Source organism: Hyaena hyaena, unplaced genomic scaffold (genome assembly GCF_003009895.1).
Source record: "Hyaena hyaena isolate Hyena2069 unplaced genomic scaffold, ASM300989v1 scaffold_205, whole genome shotgun sequence".
NCBI lineage: Eukaryota > Metazoa > Chordata > Mammalia > Carnivora > Hyaenidae > Hyaena > Hyaena hyaena.
In genome coordinates, this window is record NW_024080838.1 from 2,165,072 (window position 1) to 2,183,318 (window position 18,247).

An 18,247-nucleotide genomic window follows, 5' to 3' on the forward strand; every position below is an offset into this window, starting at 1 on the left:
GATTCCTTCACCGAAATACATGAGTAAATAAGTCCTTCCAGTGGAGGAGGCAGGTAATACTCTTGTGTTTCTTGATCACTCAGATTACTGAAATAATCTATACACAGTAGTCTACCTCCATGAAATAAGAGCGCTGGTCCTTCTTGTCTGTTTGGTTAGTTCAGCTAGAGAATAACAGGGGGCCAGGGAGCTGTAAGCTAGAAAGCAGTGGTTATTTGGGGTGTATGTATCAATTTGCTTTGCTTTTCTTGAGCTATAAAATGAGGAGATTTGGGGCACCTGGGTGGTATAGTTGGTTTAAGTGTCCCACTTTGGCTCAGGTTGTGATCTCATGGTTTGTGAGTTCAAGCCCCTTATTGGTGAGTGGGAGCCCTGCTTTGGGCTCCAAACTCTTTCTCCTTCTCTTTCTCTCTCCCTCTCTGCCTGTGGTGGGATTCTCTCTCTCTCTACCTCATTCACTCGCATTCTCTCTCTCAAAAAAAAAAAAAAAAAAAAGCTTAAAAAAGATTTGAACTCAGTCTTTTTAATGTTTATTTTCTTTATTTTGAGAGACAGAGAGAGAGAAGGGGAAGGACAGAGAGAGAGAGAGGGAGAGAGAGAAACCCAAGCAGTTCAGAATTCAACACGGGGCTCTATCCAATAAACCTTGAGATCATGACCTGAGCTGAAATCAAGAGTCAGACGCTTAACGGACTGAACCACCCAAGTGCACTTGAATTCAGTCTTTATGAAATACACTCAAATGTGAGAAATCTCATAAAATAGCACTTCGGGTCCTTTAAGAGTTAGAAGTGCTGTCGTTGGGAGGTAACACAGAACCTAGAGTAAAGAAAGTAAAATAAATACAGCATCTTTATATGCTGTGTGCAACAGAATCAAGATAAATTCTCACAGAACAAAAATACGTTAAGATAAATGACCAAGTATACACAATGATAGTTTTTTCTTTAAATGGATTATTATGGGCTCTGTGGTCCTGGCCTCTCTGGATTGGTGGCGACGGCATTGGGTTTCATTACTGTCAAGATATGGGAGCTTTTGTGGAGGGGCTGGGGGTTTTGGTGGGTGTTTGAAAGAAAAAAAAGCTGGCAAATGCTCAGAAACCAATGGGTTTTAAACGTGCCCAGAATTCACTTTCTTTTCCTACATACACTAGACAGAGGATTTTATTTTAGAGGAGGATTTGTGGTTTGAATAGGAATAGCACTATTGTGACAAAGTTGGCTTTCAGGCTAAGTAATGTATTGGCTGAAAATTATATCTATGCCTTCAGTGGGAGCTCAGAGTGGGTTATAGCTTACTACTATGTTTTGAAAATAAGTCTACAAGCAAGCAGAAGTTCTTTAAAATGATATTGACTTACATGTCATTTTCCATCAGCTGAAGAGTTATGATGATATAGATTAGGTTCCCTGGATGAATGCTGGAGGTAGTTCATCAGTACAGCAATAGAATTTTGGATGCTTCTATAATTTCATGGAAAAAAAAGCACTTGGTCGTGTTTGGACTATAACCTTGAAGGGCTTAAAAATGTGTTGGGAAATTTGGGCAAATTTTTTGAAAATGGTGTCACTTTCTCTCTCATAAATCCACCTTTGAAAAGGTGAAGTGAAACGGCACATTGGGTAGATCAGGGATTATTCTTCTGGAAAGTTTATGAGATGATGTGGTCCAGGCAAATAAATAGGATTAAGTATTCAATGACACCAGAGAAACATCAAAGAGAGTCAGACCACAGATCTCACAATACCAGATAGATCTTCAAGCCTATTGCTTTCCTTCAGGTTCTAAAGTGCATGGATCACATGACCTGGTGAATAATAATAATGGCATCTAAGATCATTTCTGCCTGAATTCTCAGGTCCTGGGCAGAGAGAAGCATGCAGGGCCTAATGGGAAATGCTTAAACAAAAAAGTGTGCAGAAATCTCAATATATTTAGAGTAATACTTTGCTCTTTAGGAAATTAATGAAGTGGGAACAATGATATCCTCAAGTCTGAAAGGAGTCTCTAGAGAAAACAAGGCTAAATAATGGCTATTTTAAGTTGCAAAGACAGAAGCCAGGAATTGCTATGTTTGAATATTTGACCCATAAATTCTAAGGGAACTAATCAAAACCAAAATTGAATTGGTAATGAATTCATTGAACATACAGTCAGTATTCTAGAAATGGGTTATGAATCACTCAAATTAGGGATATCGAGAGTCATATAGTTAATGGTATCTTGAGTATTTTGCTTCCTTTCCTTCTTGTCTTTATTATTTTATTTGGGTTGGTATATTTTACTATTTACTATTTATACCTTTATTATTACTAGATTTTCCCCCTTGATTCTTTGTAACTTTTTAATGAAACTAATCCATCAGGTTGTAATTCAATTTGGGAAACAAATAGACAATAACATATTTTGAAACATTTTAATAGCAAGATTTTTTTGTTTTTGGCAGGGGCGGGAGTAGTAATAAACAAAGGAAATAAATTACATATTGTTGCTCCTAAAATATCCTTCCATAGTTTACTGTGTATCTCTTTGTATTTAAAATTTTGAATTTCCTTTGTTTTTAAGAACTAATTGACAACTGGAACGAATGTCTTTTAAATATTTCCATATGCATTTCTGTCCCTTAACTAGATTAACTGTTGATGTTAGGTTCTAGTACATAAATCAAACTTGTTCCTATTTCAAGAGCCTTGCAAAATGCCTATAAAGCAATAATTAGAAAGAAAATGCAGGCCACATAATTGTTGGCAAAATAAGATCTAGTGAATATGGAGCTGTTCAAGTGCTCCCAGAGAACTGAGAACCAGTGCTTGGTCACAAGGATATCAGACCTAAGGGGAACAATTCAGGCTTCTACTCTTTCCAGATGCTTTGCCCATCTTTAACTCTGTAGGACTCCTGGATTAGATGGCCGGCCAGCACATTCTATGCTAAATATGGTCGTTCTCTGCAGCTTTGTGGCACTGAGGTAAAAAAAAAAAAAAGAAAAAAGAAAAGAAAAAAGAAAAAAAGAAACAAAGGAAAAAAACTCCCCCAAACAACCTGATAATTATCACCAGAAGAGTAGAAACTTTTACATTCTCAGGTTTTAAAAAGCCACGTTTTACATGTATTATATTGGCTTTCATTGTCAAAGAGAACATATTCAAGGGTGACTCTCAGCTGACTAGAGCTGTCATAGAGATGCTGCAAATGTGGCCTGTTCTCAATGGGAACTTGGAATGGTGAGTTTGTCCCTGGGTGTTTTTTTTAAGTTCTTTTTTTCTTAATGTTTATTTATTTTTGAGAGAAAGAGAGACAGCATGAGCAGGGGAGGGGCAGAGAGAGCGGGAAACACAGATTCTAAAGCAGGCTCCAGGCTCTGAGCTGTCAGCACAGAGCCTGACGCAGGGGTCGAACTCACAAACTCTGAGATTATGACCTGAGCTGAAGTTGGATGCCCAACAGACTAAGTTACCCAGGTGCCCTTGTTTCAGTTTCTGAGTATGGCCCAGGAATGCCAAATACTTGACATACATACCACCACTTCCCAATCCTGTGTCCGTGCCAGACATCAAAAATTGATGATGGCATTTTCTCTGTCTCAGCCTCTTTCTTATAAACCTTTCCAACACAGTGCCAGACAGCTCTTACCATTTGATCACAATTGGCAGCAAACATATATTTATTGTAAGCCATTTCCAATAATTCCTAAAATGTTAAGTGGGGTTGAAATGGTATTTTTTTTTCTTCAAATTGAAATAGTGAGTTTTTTTTTTTTTTTTTTTTGGTAATATAAACTACATAAACATCCAGTTTATTGAACAGACACTGATTTATGAGTTAGATTTTAAGGAAGGGCAAACAGGAGCACAATTTGCTTATAGGAGCTCTGATATCAGTATAGATTGATAAGCTTTAGAGAGTAGGCCACATCTATTGGGCACCCGCTGTTCATTAAATAATGAGGATGTAGACAGATAGTGGGAAATATAATGGTTCCTTTTGTCATGGATTTATAATCTAATGAGAGATAGAAGATAAATCCAGAATTTTTAATGTACAGATATTAATAGTAACAGATAATGGTTTGCAAAAGATCTTCAGGGACAAGAAACTTAAATTTCTAAATGCAACCTCTTGTCACAGCCATTGAAATAACAACAGCTAACACCTCATGAAGACGTCTATGTGTTGGGCTCTATATGCTACAGCTTTCTATGGGTACTGGGGCTGCATGGCTCATTAGACTCCTCCTTCCCCAGGATTGCTTCTTAGACATTCCTGGGTGGACCTGCTGTGCTGTGTTCTCTACAAGACCCTTTCTCTATCCTGACTGTGGTTGGTCAACCTGGTTGATTGGCCTGATCCAAGCTGAGCCAATGAAATTCTCTTTCCCTGGCATTTGCATTGGGAATGAAGATGCCACAGACGGTAATCACTGAAAGAGCCTGTTCCAGAAAGAAGGGAGACAACAGCTGCTGCCAGGATCCCAGAGTGGTCGGTTCCTGCCTTCTCAGACATTTGCCAAGCTTGAAATCATAAAGAACTATAGTGAGGTCTGTATGTGATATGAACACTTAATCTACTCTTTCTTCCCTTCTTCCTTGAACACGGTGACACCCCACAGTGTTAACTAATACTCTTCTTTCTTTTTCTTCTTTCCTCCTTCCCTCTTCTTTCTCTCTCTCTCTATTTTTTTTTTTTTTTGCTTAAACTAGCCAGAATCATATGCTATTATTTGCAAACAAAGAAATTTTACTAATACAGATATATTCTTTTCTTTAATCTTTGTTACAATACTAGGGAGAGGTACTGTGTCCCCAGTTGTCAAATAAGTAAGGTAAGGCTTATCAAGCTTCCAGAATTTGACCCAAGATCACATAGTTATTAGGTGGCTGAGCCAGGATCTAGATAGGCCTATGTAATTCTAGAGCTGGGACTTCAAGAAGATGTTTGGTCCCACCGGTGGTCAATCAGGACTTGTCCACCTTTCTTTCACCAGAAGATCGACAATATGCCTTCACACAGCTGCAGTTCTGGGCACAGCATTATGAAGCCCAGGAAAAGCAGCTCCTTGAAATGTAGGTCTGCCTCCTCTTTTCTTTTTTGGCCTGTCATTGGGACACTTGCCTTCAAATGTAGCAAAAACTATGTGGAAGATGGCATCACATAGTTTTTTTTTTGTATTTGATATATCAGGTGATATATTTTTGCTGTATTTGAAATACCAGATGAAGATGATAGCAGGATCAATAGCCTTTCTATAGTCTTCTTGACTACCTCTAGCCATGTTCCCTTCTTTCTTAAAATATAACTTATTTCCAGGAAGATTTTCTTAACTGACTATTTATTTATTTATTTATTTATTTATTTATTTATTTATACAGAGGTTGGAATGAAAGGGAGAACTGATGCTCAGGCTCCGATCTTGATGCATTGGTGCATCCTGAGGGGCTTCCATTTTTTGGAGTAGGGTCTATCTTCCTTGGTCCCTCCAGAATTTCTTTCTCTACCTGCTCTCTGGCCAGCAGGCTAACCTGCTTGGATGACATAAAGGGGCTCCATTTGGTCTGGGTTAATGAGAGAGAGGGAACAGCTGGTTAGAGAGAGGAAGGAGGTGGAGATTGAGATATTTTTCCTGCTTCCTCTTAATGGGGTCATCTCATCATCTCAGGCTGGCTGTTTCTCTCGACTAAGGGTTATGTCTTCTCTTACATTCTGCCTCTCCTCACCACTTCTCATTCTGGGTTCCAATAAGTGCTCCCTTCCTGTCTCCTTCAGCTCTAGGAATGGTAGCATCTCCACCGTCCCTTGCCCTAAAGTTCTGCACTACTCATTATGGCTTCCCGACGCCCTGCACACACTTTCATACACAGCCCATCCTTGGAGCATCCTCTGGCGGCTGTACTTCTGTTTCCTGCTGGGCTCCAGAGTGATGTTAATTCTAAGTGGTTCTCCTAACTGGTCCTTCTTTGCCCTCTCGTCCTTCTTCATATTCACTGATGTGCAAACCTGTTGCGCAGTGGTCAGTACCCTTTGGGAGTTTCTACTTATTCAACACTAGCAGTTAAACCTGCTATCCAACAGGCAAAATCAGATTTCCATCCTGGTGCCTTCTCCAAATTATGTGTCACAATTTGTACCTAACATTCTCACAATTAACTTAGAACTGACCCAACTGTTAGAGTCTGGCACTTTTTTTTGTCTTCTAGTTTTTTTTTTAAAAATATACTTTCCAACCTATAGTTAAAAATGCAGAGATTCAAAAGGTTAGACACTATCATCCAATTGTAACTCCCTGTGCACAACAACTCTTTTAGTTGTGCTGCCCACCATATGGATAATTTAGTTGTCCATGAACATGAGGTCCTGAGAAATGCTCTTGATTATGGGACCTGCTTATTATAGTTTGACCATGAATTAGTCTACATAAAGTTAGTTATATCCTTTCTCAGACTCTGAAACCGAATAATTTACTTTCATCACTAGGGGAGAAATTCACAGCATAGTAAGCTGATCAAATGACCAACACCAATGCCCTGAAGTATAGAGTGAAGAAGTCATGTGGGAAATACATCATCAGTAAAGTCATCACTGTTGTTTTTGCTCATAAGAGATGGAAGGTGAGTGCAATTACAGGGCAACAGATGTGGCAGAGCCTGAGAACGTGGACACTCAGGAAAAAGTTATACAGGGCTTTGATTTCTTCTGCTGAAGTTCTTGAATATGCAGCAGAATTTTCTCTTCATGGTGCAACATCATTTTCTATGTTATTTCTTATGCCAAATCACCTATTCTTTGTATGATTTTGTCTTGAAAGGCTGTTCTCAGTTTCCAAAATCATATGTACATGTGGATCAGTATTCACAAACAGCCATGCCCTGTCCTCCTCAATACAATGTTCTACCTCTGGAGTGCTTGTTAGGGTGGTTGCTTCTTTTAATAATTTTTTTAATGTTTATAATTTATTTTTGAGAGAGAGAGAGTATGACCAGGGGAGGGGCAGAGAGAGAGGGAGACACTGAATCTGAAACAAACTCCAGGCTCTGAGCTGTCAGCACAGAGCCCGATGCGGGACTCAAACTCACGAACCGTGAGATCATGACCTGAGCCGAAGCTGGACGCTTAACTGACCAAGCCACCCAGGTGTCCCTCCAGGATGGTTGCTTTTAACAATTAAAAAGACATGGAGAGTTTAGAAAGTCTTTTGGCTCGGGATTGAGAGATAGGAAGATACGTGTGGCAGGTCAGGTTTCCGTGAAGCAGACTCTGAGAAGCAATATATTTATGGGGAGCGAGGGAAGCAAGATAAAACAGAGGGATAATCTGGGCTGTGATGCAGCCACGACAGAAACTTCTGTCTAGCCCATGGTGGGGCTCTAGAGCTGGACTGGCTTTGCAGGGTTGTCCCTAGTTGGGGCAAAGGGTTCAGGCTTTTCTACTTTTGTATACTGATGATTGCCAGGCTGCATGGGAATTGGGGGGTTGCCTTGCGCTAAGCAGCTGTCTTAGGCTTGGGCAGTTGCTGGCATGGGGGCTCAGCTGTGAGCTACAACACCCAACAGTCAGCAGCAGCTGTGGGAGAGACTGCTTCCGTCCTGAAGGGGTGCTGAGCAGCAATGACTGGTGGGAGCTCATCCTGTATGTCTCCTTTGCTCAAAGTCTCATTGCTTTGCCTACTTGCTCAGTTACTTAGCCAGTTCCCAGTAAAGAACTATTGGAAACTATAGGGAAAATATTAGGAAATATTTTCTTCCTTTTTAAACTTTACAAGAATTTCCTAAGATGAACACTTTAAAGTGCAGATGTGCTTTGGGAGATTAAAATCTCTAACTTGGCTTACCAAATCTATTTTCACAAACAGAACATTCCCAGGGACACCCCTAATACACAGGACTGAATGCACAGGTATATGGATGTGAACTGTACACATTTCACTGTAGTCTCCTCCAGTGGAGGTCAAGGCTTCTCCTCTGGAAGCAGTTTGTGGTCTGGCCCTTGGAAAATTACTGCTCTTGATTGACTATAATATTTGGATTGGTACACTTGAAAACGCATTGTTTTGTTCTAATTATTGTTGACAACTCTCACTTTTCTACCCTAGAAAGTAAAGGCACAGAAGGCCTTTCCTTAAGAGGCAGCCTGGGGTTAGGACATGAATGTGGCTCTGCAGTCAGAAGCCTGGTTCTCAAACCTGGCTTCCTTAGCTGTTGGCTCTGTGACCCCCAAACAAATCCTTTGTCATCTCTGGGTCCCACTTTCCCCAATTTGTAAGATGAGATGTGGTGAAGACTGGGTTAATAGACATGCAAAAGCTTTGTAAACTGTTAACACACGGTTCAAATGTCTTGTTAACACTTGTCAGAGCCGGAAGAGAGCTGGGCGATTACGTTGGCCAGTTGGGCAGTAGCCAGATGATCCGCTGAGTCCCAGGGAGGTCTGAGGACTCGCCTCGAGGCTGTAGAGCTGACGGGGCAGCAGAGCCAGAGCCAGCTCCCAGCCCTCCTGACTCCCAGGCTAGTACTTTTCCGTGACACAGGTCTTTTTTCCAACCTCTCTTTCCCAACAGTCTTCTTGCTACAGCACAGGAACACTGTGCAAGTTGCCTACTCCTATGGAACCCTTGAGAAGGTTTCAGAATGGCATAATGTTTACCAAAGCTTTGAGTCTATAATCAGGAAACACAACACTCTTTGTATCTGAAGATACTCAAAAGTTGTTACCTTAGTCATTACGCTAAAATCCCCCTTGGGCTACAGTAAAGAGGAGAGGAGCCCATCTTGTATTGGGAATAGAATTACTGAGCATGTATATCCATTTGTGTGTGTGTGTGTATGTGTGTGTGTGTGTGTGTGTGTGTGTGTGTGTGTGTGTGTGGCTAGTCAGAAAGGGAGACAGGAAGAAGAAGGGGAGAGAGAAAGAGAGTCTCTTTAAAAAGGAAATTACTGCAGCATACTTTTACATTATTTCCTAGCCCCCTTATTTAATAAGCCTAAATTGAGAGTTCTTGTAATTCTTTTGCATCAGGGGATATGCTCTCAGCGTCCTTGAGTCCTGCAGGGCCTGTAGTGTTTCTGCCTTTCTGTACGTATTCATTTCTAAAATTTCATTACCATCCCACATGTGAGTCATCCACTCCCATGCAATCCATTTAAAACATCCAGCACACTCTGGGGGCAGAGGGAGAAAGCTCAGAAAAGGCCAACCCTATTCATTTGGTATGTTGAGGACCTGCCAACATCAAATGGGAGAGGAGGCCCCGCAGGAGTACGTCAAGGTAGCCGGCAGAAAATGCGGCAGCGTCTGGTTCCCACCTACCTCCCATCTCCAGGAGCACGCCCTTCTATTTTGCTGTATGCTTTCTGTGTGGGAGTCTGGGACAATGCAGCTGGTGAGAGAGCACAGAGATAAGAAAAATTCCTTTAGCAGGATAATAAAAATGTAAGCTGGCTATGAAGAAATAACTACACGGGCCACATGGGCACAAGTGCCCATGATCAGGAACCAGAAAGCTTGAATGTCCTCAGTCCTCAAATGAGAGTCGTGAAATTTGCTCTAGTTATTGCACGATGCATGTAAAAGTGGTGGGGAATGTGAGCTTAATACAAGTGTAGATTGACTATGTACATTAACTATGAATTATATACCTGATTTCAATAAAGTTGGTCTGTATCACAGTCAAGCACGTAGCTTCTAAGGGGATCTTTATGGCTTCCTTTGCCTTTGAGGGCACACAGCAGCACAGCATTGCCAGCCTGCTTTTCCTTATTAAGAAGAAAGTCAAGGGGTGCCTGGGTAGCTCAGTCGGTTAAGCGCCTGACTTTGGCTCAGGTCATGATCTCGCGGTTCATAGGTTCGAGCCCCATGTCGGGCTCTGTGCTGACAGCCAGTTCAGAGCCTGGAGCCTGTTTCTGATTCTGTGTCTCCCTCTCTCTCTGATCCTCCCGTACTCATACTGTCTCTCTCTCTATATCAGAAATAAATATAAAAAAAAAACCCCATTAAAATAAAAAAAAAGAAGGAAGTCATCTAGTGGGTACATCTGATAAGTGAGCTGCTTTAAAGCTACTGGCCTCGGGATGCACTGCCACTGGAGTTGGGGATCTGGGGCTGTCATGTTAACCAGGACAGGAGATTCCCCATAGCAAGGTGTCACTTACCAGAAGGTGCCATACTGTGGCCTACCAGCATCACTCATTTCCAGCTATACTTAGGAAGCTAATCAATTTTTCATCTTTTCTTAGGAGGGCCAGCTTGGAAAACACAGCGTAAAAAATGCCCAAGGGCTGGCCATTCTCTGCCTGCCACAGAAGGGGTCTGTCTATACAGAGAGTCCTCCTGGCAGGGTGACTCCTTCAAATAAGCTGTTGCCTCAAAGAACAGGTGGTGAAGAAGGAGTGGGACATGTCACCCACATCCGTATTAGCAATTTTCTGCATGTGGCATTTGAAAGTGAAGAAGGAGTTAGATACCAGCTTTTGGCCGGGTCTAATACTCAGAAATTTAGGCAACAGCCACTGCTCTCAGATATACCATTGCATGACCGGCATAGTGCTCTCTACCCTCAGAATGGACTCATCTCTTTCAGAAATGGTTCTGAAATGTTCCTTAACTTTTTCTCTGTCCTCACAATTCCTCTCCGAGGGAAGTCATGCTGCTCCACACAATGGAAATTCAGCATGTGGGTTCTAGAAGTGCTGGATACCGAACATGTCAACATACCAAATTGGGTTGGGGTTTCTATTGACATGTGGTGGCTGAGAGGTTCTTCCCTTAAGCTCTTCAGCACCCAGCAGAATTGCTGTGATCTTCATGTTGGAGGACGAAAATGGAGTTTGTGATCCACAAGAGGCATAGCTAACCTAAACTTGGAGAGAAGGGATAATTCCATGACATTGGCATGGAGTTAGAGTCAGGGAGTGAAATGCAAATCTTTTCTAATTTGTATCACTTTGCGGTGGAGGTTCTCTCAGATTCTAGGAGCCTGGGTTTCTTCAAATCTGTCTAGTTAATTAGTTCAATAGGGAGGAAACTCCAGAAGGACTAAAGGCTGTAGAGAAAGTAAAAACTAGAAACAGAGAAAAAGTGAATTATAGGCTTAAGGCAACTGTAGTAAGGGCCTGATAATCCAAGAAAGTCCTGACTCCATCATTTTTTTTTCTTTTAATGCATAAGCTCAGAGACCCTGGAAAAAAGTTACCATTACTTGTCTAAGACTTAGGTTTACCTGAAAAATAAAATGGAGATAATTGTAGCTGCCTTGTCCACCAGCACCCTATCTATCTCATAATTGTTAGAATGGGCATGATAGTTTTTTGCAAGCAATAAAGCAAAATGCTTCAGGATTGGATACATCTTGCTCATGTATGTGTATGTGAGTATGTGAGTATGTGTAAATGAATACTAGGCCTGTATGGGTTTGAGACTTCTTTTTTCATTTTCTGTTTTCTCTGCTAATGGGATATATGGGATGTAAGCATGTCAGGGTAGAGACAGCATTTGTGATGTTTATGGTGAGGGGATACGTTAGCCAATCTGCACTCTCCTGTTTACTGGAAATTAACAACTGCAGAGATAATTTCTCAGATAGACTTTGTCCTGTGATGGATGTGTCACATTAAACTTAGGAGAGTGACATAGGTCTCTGTCAAAGCCCCAAGTCAAAGGCCTACTGCAAGAGAAGAGTGTCAAAGGCACACAATGGGGACTATATGGCCTTTCTATTTTTATAAAGTCCCATGATGATCTAAAGTAGTTTCCTTCCCATCTTCCTGTCCTGACAAAGCTTTATCTGTTTTTGAAAAACAATTTAACCTAAGAACTATTTTAGTGTTTTGTTTTGATTTGTTTTTAGATGAGATTCTTAGGGAGAAAGAAATTACTAGTTGTGTGTGTGTATGTGTATGTGTGTGTGTGTGTGTGTGTGCGTGTGAGTGTGTGTGTGTGTGTGTGTGTGTTTTAAATAGATGTTTTTACATAAAGGTCCTCTTCAATGCAAAAGATGGTTTTTACATGGGGAAAGATCACCTGCTCTGTCATGGTAATTATGTAACTAGTCATAGCCTTTGCATATTAAAAAAAAATATTTTTCCTTCCACTGCAAGGAAACTATCAGATTCCAACACCACTGTATTAAGCGAAGTTCAATCAGTATAACTTTCAGGTGCAACAGAAAATTAAAACCTTGAATAACCCTCCCATTGGCATTGTCCTAAAATTGCATTGCTAACCTTGGAAGCTAAACCAGTTGAAATCACATAAGAGGCCAAATTTAAAGACAACCTATTGTATTTCCATGAAAAAAGGGCCCTCGGGTTTTCTTGTGAAGTTCAAAACTAGTAAAGTCTTAGAAGTGTCTCCCAAATGGAAAAACATATACCATGAAAATGAAAATGGGAAAAAAAACCCCTGGGGTGATAGTACTTATATGTGACAAAACAGATTTTATTTTATTTTTCATTTTTAAATATAATTTATTGAGACAAAGTAGATTTTAAAACAAAGACTGTAGCAAGAGACAGAGGACACTACATAATGATAAAAAGATAAACCCAATAAGAAGACATAAAAGTTGGACCAGATGGTTCTAACAAATATACACATAGCATTCCATGCAAAAACAAAGAAGACACATTCTTTTCAAGTGCACAGTGAACATTCTCCAGGAGAGATCACATGTTAGGCCATAAAACAAGTCTCAATAATTTCAAAAAGACTGAAATCATATGAAGCATCTTTCCAACCACAACAGTATGAAACTACAAATCAGTTACAAATAAAATGAAACAAAACAAAACAAAACAAAAAAACCCGGGAAAAGCACAAACACATGGAGGCAAAACAACAAGCTACTCAATGAATGGGCCAACCAAGGAATCAAAGAGGACATTACCATTGATAGATGAATGGATAAAAAAGATGTGGCAGATATATACAATGGAAAATCACTCAGTCATAAAAAAAAAATTGGAGTTGTACTATTTGCAACAACATGGTTGGATCTAGAGAGTATAATGCTAAGAGAAATAAGTCAGTGAGAGAAAAACAAATATCATATGATTTCACTCATATATGGATTTAAGAAACAAAACAAATGAACAAATTAAAAAGAGACAAGATAAAAAAAATATTCTTAAATATAGAGAACAAACTGAGGGGAGGTGGGTGGATGGGTAAATAGGTTAAGGGGATTAAGAGTACACTTAGGATGAACTAATATGTAAAGTTGTTACACTAATTTTAATGTGTAAAATTGTTACACTAATGTATAAGATTGTTGAATCACAATATTGTGTACCTGAAACTAATATAACACTGTATGTTAATTATACAAGAATAAAAAAAAAAAAAAAGACAACTAAAAAAGCCAGAAAGAGGACACCAAAAAATATACGGAGACAAATGAAAATAAAAACACAACAGTCCAAAATCATTGGGATGCAGCAAAAGCACTTCTAAGAGGGATGCTTCTAGTGATACAGGCCTACTTCAGGAAACAAGGATAATCTCAAGTAAACAACCTAACCTTACACCTAAAAAAGAGTTAGAAAAATAATAACAAAGTCCAAAGCTAGTAGAAGGAAAGAAATAAAAAGATTAGAATAAAAATTAGTAAAATAGAATTAAAAACAAAAAGAAAGGTGCCTGAATGGTACAATCGGTTAAGTGTCTGCCTCTTGATTTCTGGTCATGAGATCATGACCTGAGCCAAAAATCAAGAGTCACAGTTTGTGAGATCAAGCTCCGTGTTGGGTTCTGCTGACAGTGCAGAGCCTGCTGGGGATTCTCTCTCTCCCTCCCTCTGTGCTCCTCTCTCTCTCTCTCTCTCTCAAAATAAATAAACGTTAAAAAAATAATAGAAAAGATTACTGAAACCAAGAGCTAGATCTTCGAAAAGACAAATAAAATTGATAAATCTTTAGCTGAACGGATAAAGAAAAAACTAAAGAAAACTCAGATAAATAAAATCAGAAATGAAGCAAAAATAACAATGTACACCACAGGAATACAAAGGATCAGAAGAAAAGATTATGAAAATTTATATGCTGACAAACTGACAACCTATAACAAATGGGTAAATTCTTAGAAACATATAGTCTTCCAAAATTAATCAGGAAGAAAAATAAAATTTGAATAGACCAATTACTAGTAATGAAATTGAATCAGTAATTTAAAAAAAATTTCCCAATAAACAAAAGCCCAGCACAAGATGCCTTCAAAGTCAACTTTACCATTTTATTTATTTATTTATTTATTTATTTATTTATTATTTATTTGTTTGATCATTCATAATCTGCAAAGTTTATTTCACAAAGCACTGTATAAGTGGAGGTGTAACAGAGTATTCCAACATGTGACATTTGTGCAGAAAAACACCAGAAACTCATTTTTTAGGATGATTGTCTCTGCCTTATATATATAAGAGCTAGTGTATAAAAATAGTTTTTAAATCTAAGGCGCCAATCTCTAATCCATAACAATGATACAGTACTCCGAATAGCAAAGAGCTTAAGAGTCAGAAAGAATAATTCCTTCCTTTTACTAATCCAAAACTGGTGGCTAGAAAGGAACAGGGCCTGCTTGAAACTCTTTGTGATGTACCAGAAAACTCATTAGCAGTAAGACAACTAATATACATTCATGTTGTAGTCAGTGATTAATACAAAATTCGACTCTACCAAACATTTAAAGAGTCAATAGCTATTCTTCTTAAATATTCTAAAAAATAGAAGAGGAAGGAAAACTTCCAAATTCATTCTATGAGCCAGAGAATGACACTACAAAAGAAAAGAGAAGAAAAGAAAAGAAAAGGAAAGAAAAGAAAAAAAAAGGAAGAAAGAAAGAAAACTACCAGCCAATATTTCTCATGAACATAGATGCAAAAATCTTTAACAAAATATTAGCAAACTGAATTCAACAATACATTAAAAAAGTCATTCACCACAACTAAGTGGAGTTTATTCAAGGGATCCAAAGGTGGTTCAATATTCATAAATCAATTAATATAATACATCACATTAACAAGGGGAAGGATAAAAATCATATGATCATCTCGATAAATGAAGAAAAAGCATTTGACAAAATACAACATCCATTCATGATAGAAACTCTCAGTAAAGTGGGTTTAGAGGGAACATACCTCAAAATAATAAAGCCATATTAAAAAACCCCATAGCTAATGTTATACTTTATGGGGAAAAACTGCAAGCTTTTCCTCTAAAATCAGGAACAAGGCAAAGATGTGCACCCTCAACATAGTACTGGAAATCCTAGCCACACAGCAATCAGACAAGAAAAAGAAATAAAATGCATTTGAATTGGTAAGGAACAAATAAAACTGTCACTATTTGCAGATGACAAGATACTATGTAAAGGAAATCCTAAAGACTCTACCCAAAACTATTAGAACTAGGGGCACCTGGGTGGCTCAGTTGGTTGAGCATCTGGCTCTTGATTTCACGCTCAGGTCATCTCATGGTTTGTGGGATCGAGCCCCATTATTGGGTTTCTCTTTCTCCCTCTCTCCCTGCTCTTCCTTGTCCCCCACTTGTGTTCTCTCTCTCACTCTCTCAAAATAAAGAAATAAATGTTAAAAAACTATAAGAACTAATAAATGAATTCAGTAAAGTTGCAGAATACAAAATTAATATACAGAAATCTTTTGTCTTTCTATACACTAATAACAAAGTAGTAGAAAGATGTACTAAGAAAGCAATCCCATTTACAATTACACCAAAAAGAACAAAATGCCTAGGAATAAATTTAACCAAGAAGGTGAAAAACTATAATACACTGATGAAAGAAACTGAAGATGACACAAACAAGTGGAAAGGTATACCTTGCTCATGGATTCTAAGAATTAATATTGTTAAAATGTCTATACTACCCAAAGCAGTCTACAGATTCAAGGTAATCCCTATTAAAATACCAATAGCATTTCCATAGACCTAGAACAAATAATTCTAAAATGTGTATAGAACCACAAATGACCTTGAATAGCTAAAGCAATCTTGAGAAAGAACAAAGCTGGAGTTATCACAATCCCACATTTCAAGATATACAACAAAGCTATAGTCATCAAAACAGTATGATACTAGCACAAAAACAGACACATAGATGGATGGAAGAGGATAGAGAGCCAAAAATAAACCCACACCTAGATGGTCAATTAATCTAAATCAAAGGAGGCCAGAATAAGTAATGGGGAAAAGAGAGTTTTTTCAATGAATGGTGCTGAAAAACTGAACAGTTACATGCAAAAGAATGAAGCTGGACCACTTTGATACAGCGTACACAAAAACAAACTCAAAATGGATTAAAGACCAGTGAGACCTGAAACTCTAAGACTCCTAAAAGCAAACACAAGCAGTAATATTCTGAACATCACTCTTAAAAACATATTTATGGATATGTTGGGAAAGGGAAGGGAAGGGAAAAGAAAGCAAAAATAAATTATTGGCGCTACATCAAAATAAAAAGCTTTTGCATAGCAAAGGAAACCATCAAGAAAAGAAAAAGGCAACCTGGTAAATGGGAGAAGATATTTGTAAATGATACAGCCAGCAAGGGGTTAATAGCCACACTAAGTAAAGAACTTATGCAACTCAACACCAAACAACAACAACAACAACAAACCCAACAACTCCAAACAGCGCAGTTAAAAATGGGCAGATGAGGGGCACCTGGATGGCTCAGTCAGTTTTGCGTGTGACTTCCGCTCAGGTCATGATCTCAAGGCTTGTGAGTTCAAGTCCTGCGTCAGACTCTGTGCTGACAGCTCAGAGTCTTGAGCCTGCTTCAGATTCTGTCTCTCTCTCTCTTTCTCTCTCTCTCTCTGCCCTCCCCCGCTCACACCGTCTGCCTCAAAAATAAATAAAAATTAAAACATACTTCCAAAGAAGACATTCAGATGGCCAACAGACACATGAATCTCCGCTCGTTATCACTCATCAGCAGGGAAATGCAAATAAAACCACACCTCACCCTTGTCAGAATGGCTAGACTGAAAAAGACAAATAACAAGTGCTGAAGAGGATGTGGACAAAATGGAATCTTTCTGCACTGTTGGCAGGAATGTAAATTTGTGCAGCCACTGTGGAAAATAGTGTGGAGGTTGCTCAAAAAATTAAAAACAGAACTACCATGTGATCCATTGATTTTACTAGTGGGTACTGATCAAAAGAAAATGAAAGCATTAAATTAAAAAGATATATGCACCACTACATTTACTACAGAATTATTTATAATATCGTGTCCACGATAGATAAATGGATAAAGAAGACATGGCATATATATATGCACACACAAAAGAAAACTGTTCAGTCACAAGAGAGTGAGATCTTGCCATTTGTGACAACATGGATGGACAAGAGGGTATTATGCTAAGTGAAATAAGTTAGGCAAAGACAAATACCATATGGTTCCCCTTATATGTGTAATCTAAAAAAATAAAACAAGCAAAAAAACCCAGACTCTAATACAGAGAATAAAGTGGTGGTTGTCAGAAGGAAGGGAATGGGGGATAGATGAAATAGATACAGGAGATTAAGAGGTACAAATTTCCAGTTATAAAATAAGTGAGTCACAGAGATGAAAAGTACAGTACAGGGAATATAGTCAACAATATTGTAATAAGGTTGTATGGTGACAGATGGTGACTACACTTATCGTGGTGAGCAATGAGTAGTGTACAGAACTGTCGAATCAATATGTTGATTACCTGAAACTAATGTATGATAATTATACTTCAATTAAAAAAGGAAATGTTTGGGGCCCCTGGGTGGCTTAGTCGGTTAAACGTCCGACTTTCGCTTAGGTCATGATCTCGCGGTTCGTGGGTTCGAGCCCCGTGTCGGGCTCTGTGCTGACTGCCAGCTCAGAGCCTGGAGCCTGTTTCAGAGTCTGTGTCTCCCTCTCTCTCTGACCCTCCCCTGCTCACGCTGTCTCCCTCTCTCTCTCTCCTAGAAATAAAATAAAAATATTAAAAAAAAAAAAAAAAAGGAAATGTTTCCCAAGAACACCACTGTAAAACATTTATTTTTGGGGGAGCACAAGTGGGGGAGGGGCTGGGGCAGGACCAAGGATCTAAACTGGGCTCGGTGCTGACAGACTAACCGCAATGAGCCCAATGTAGGGCAAGAACCCACAAACCACGAGATCATGACCTGAGTTGAAGTCAGATGCTCAACACACTGAGCCACCCACATGCTCCATTTTTAAGATAGAGAGACTTAGAGAACACCTGAAGTTTGTAACAATTAGT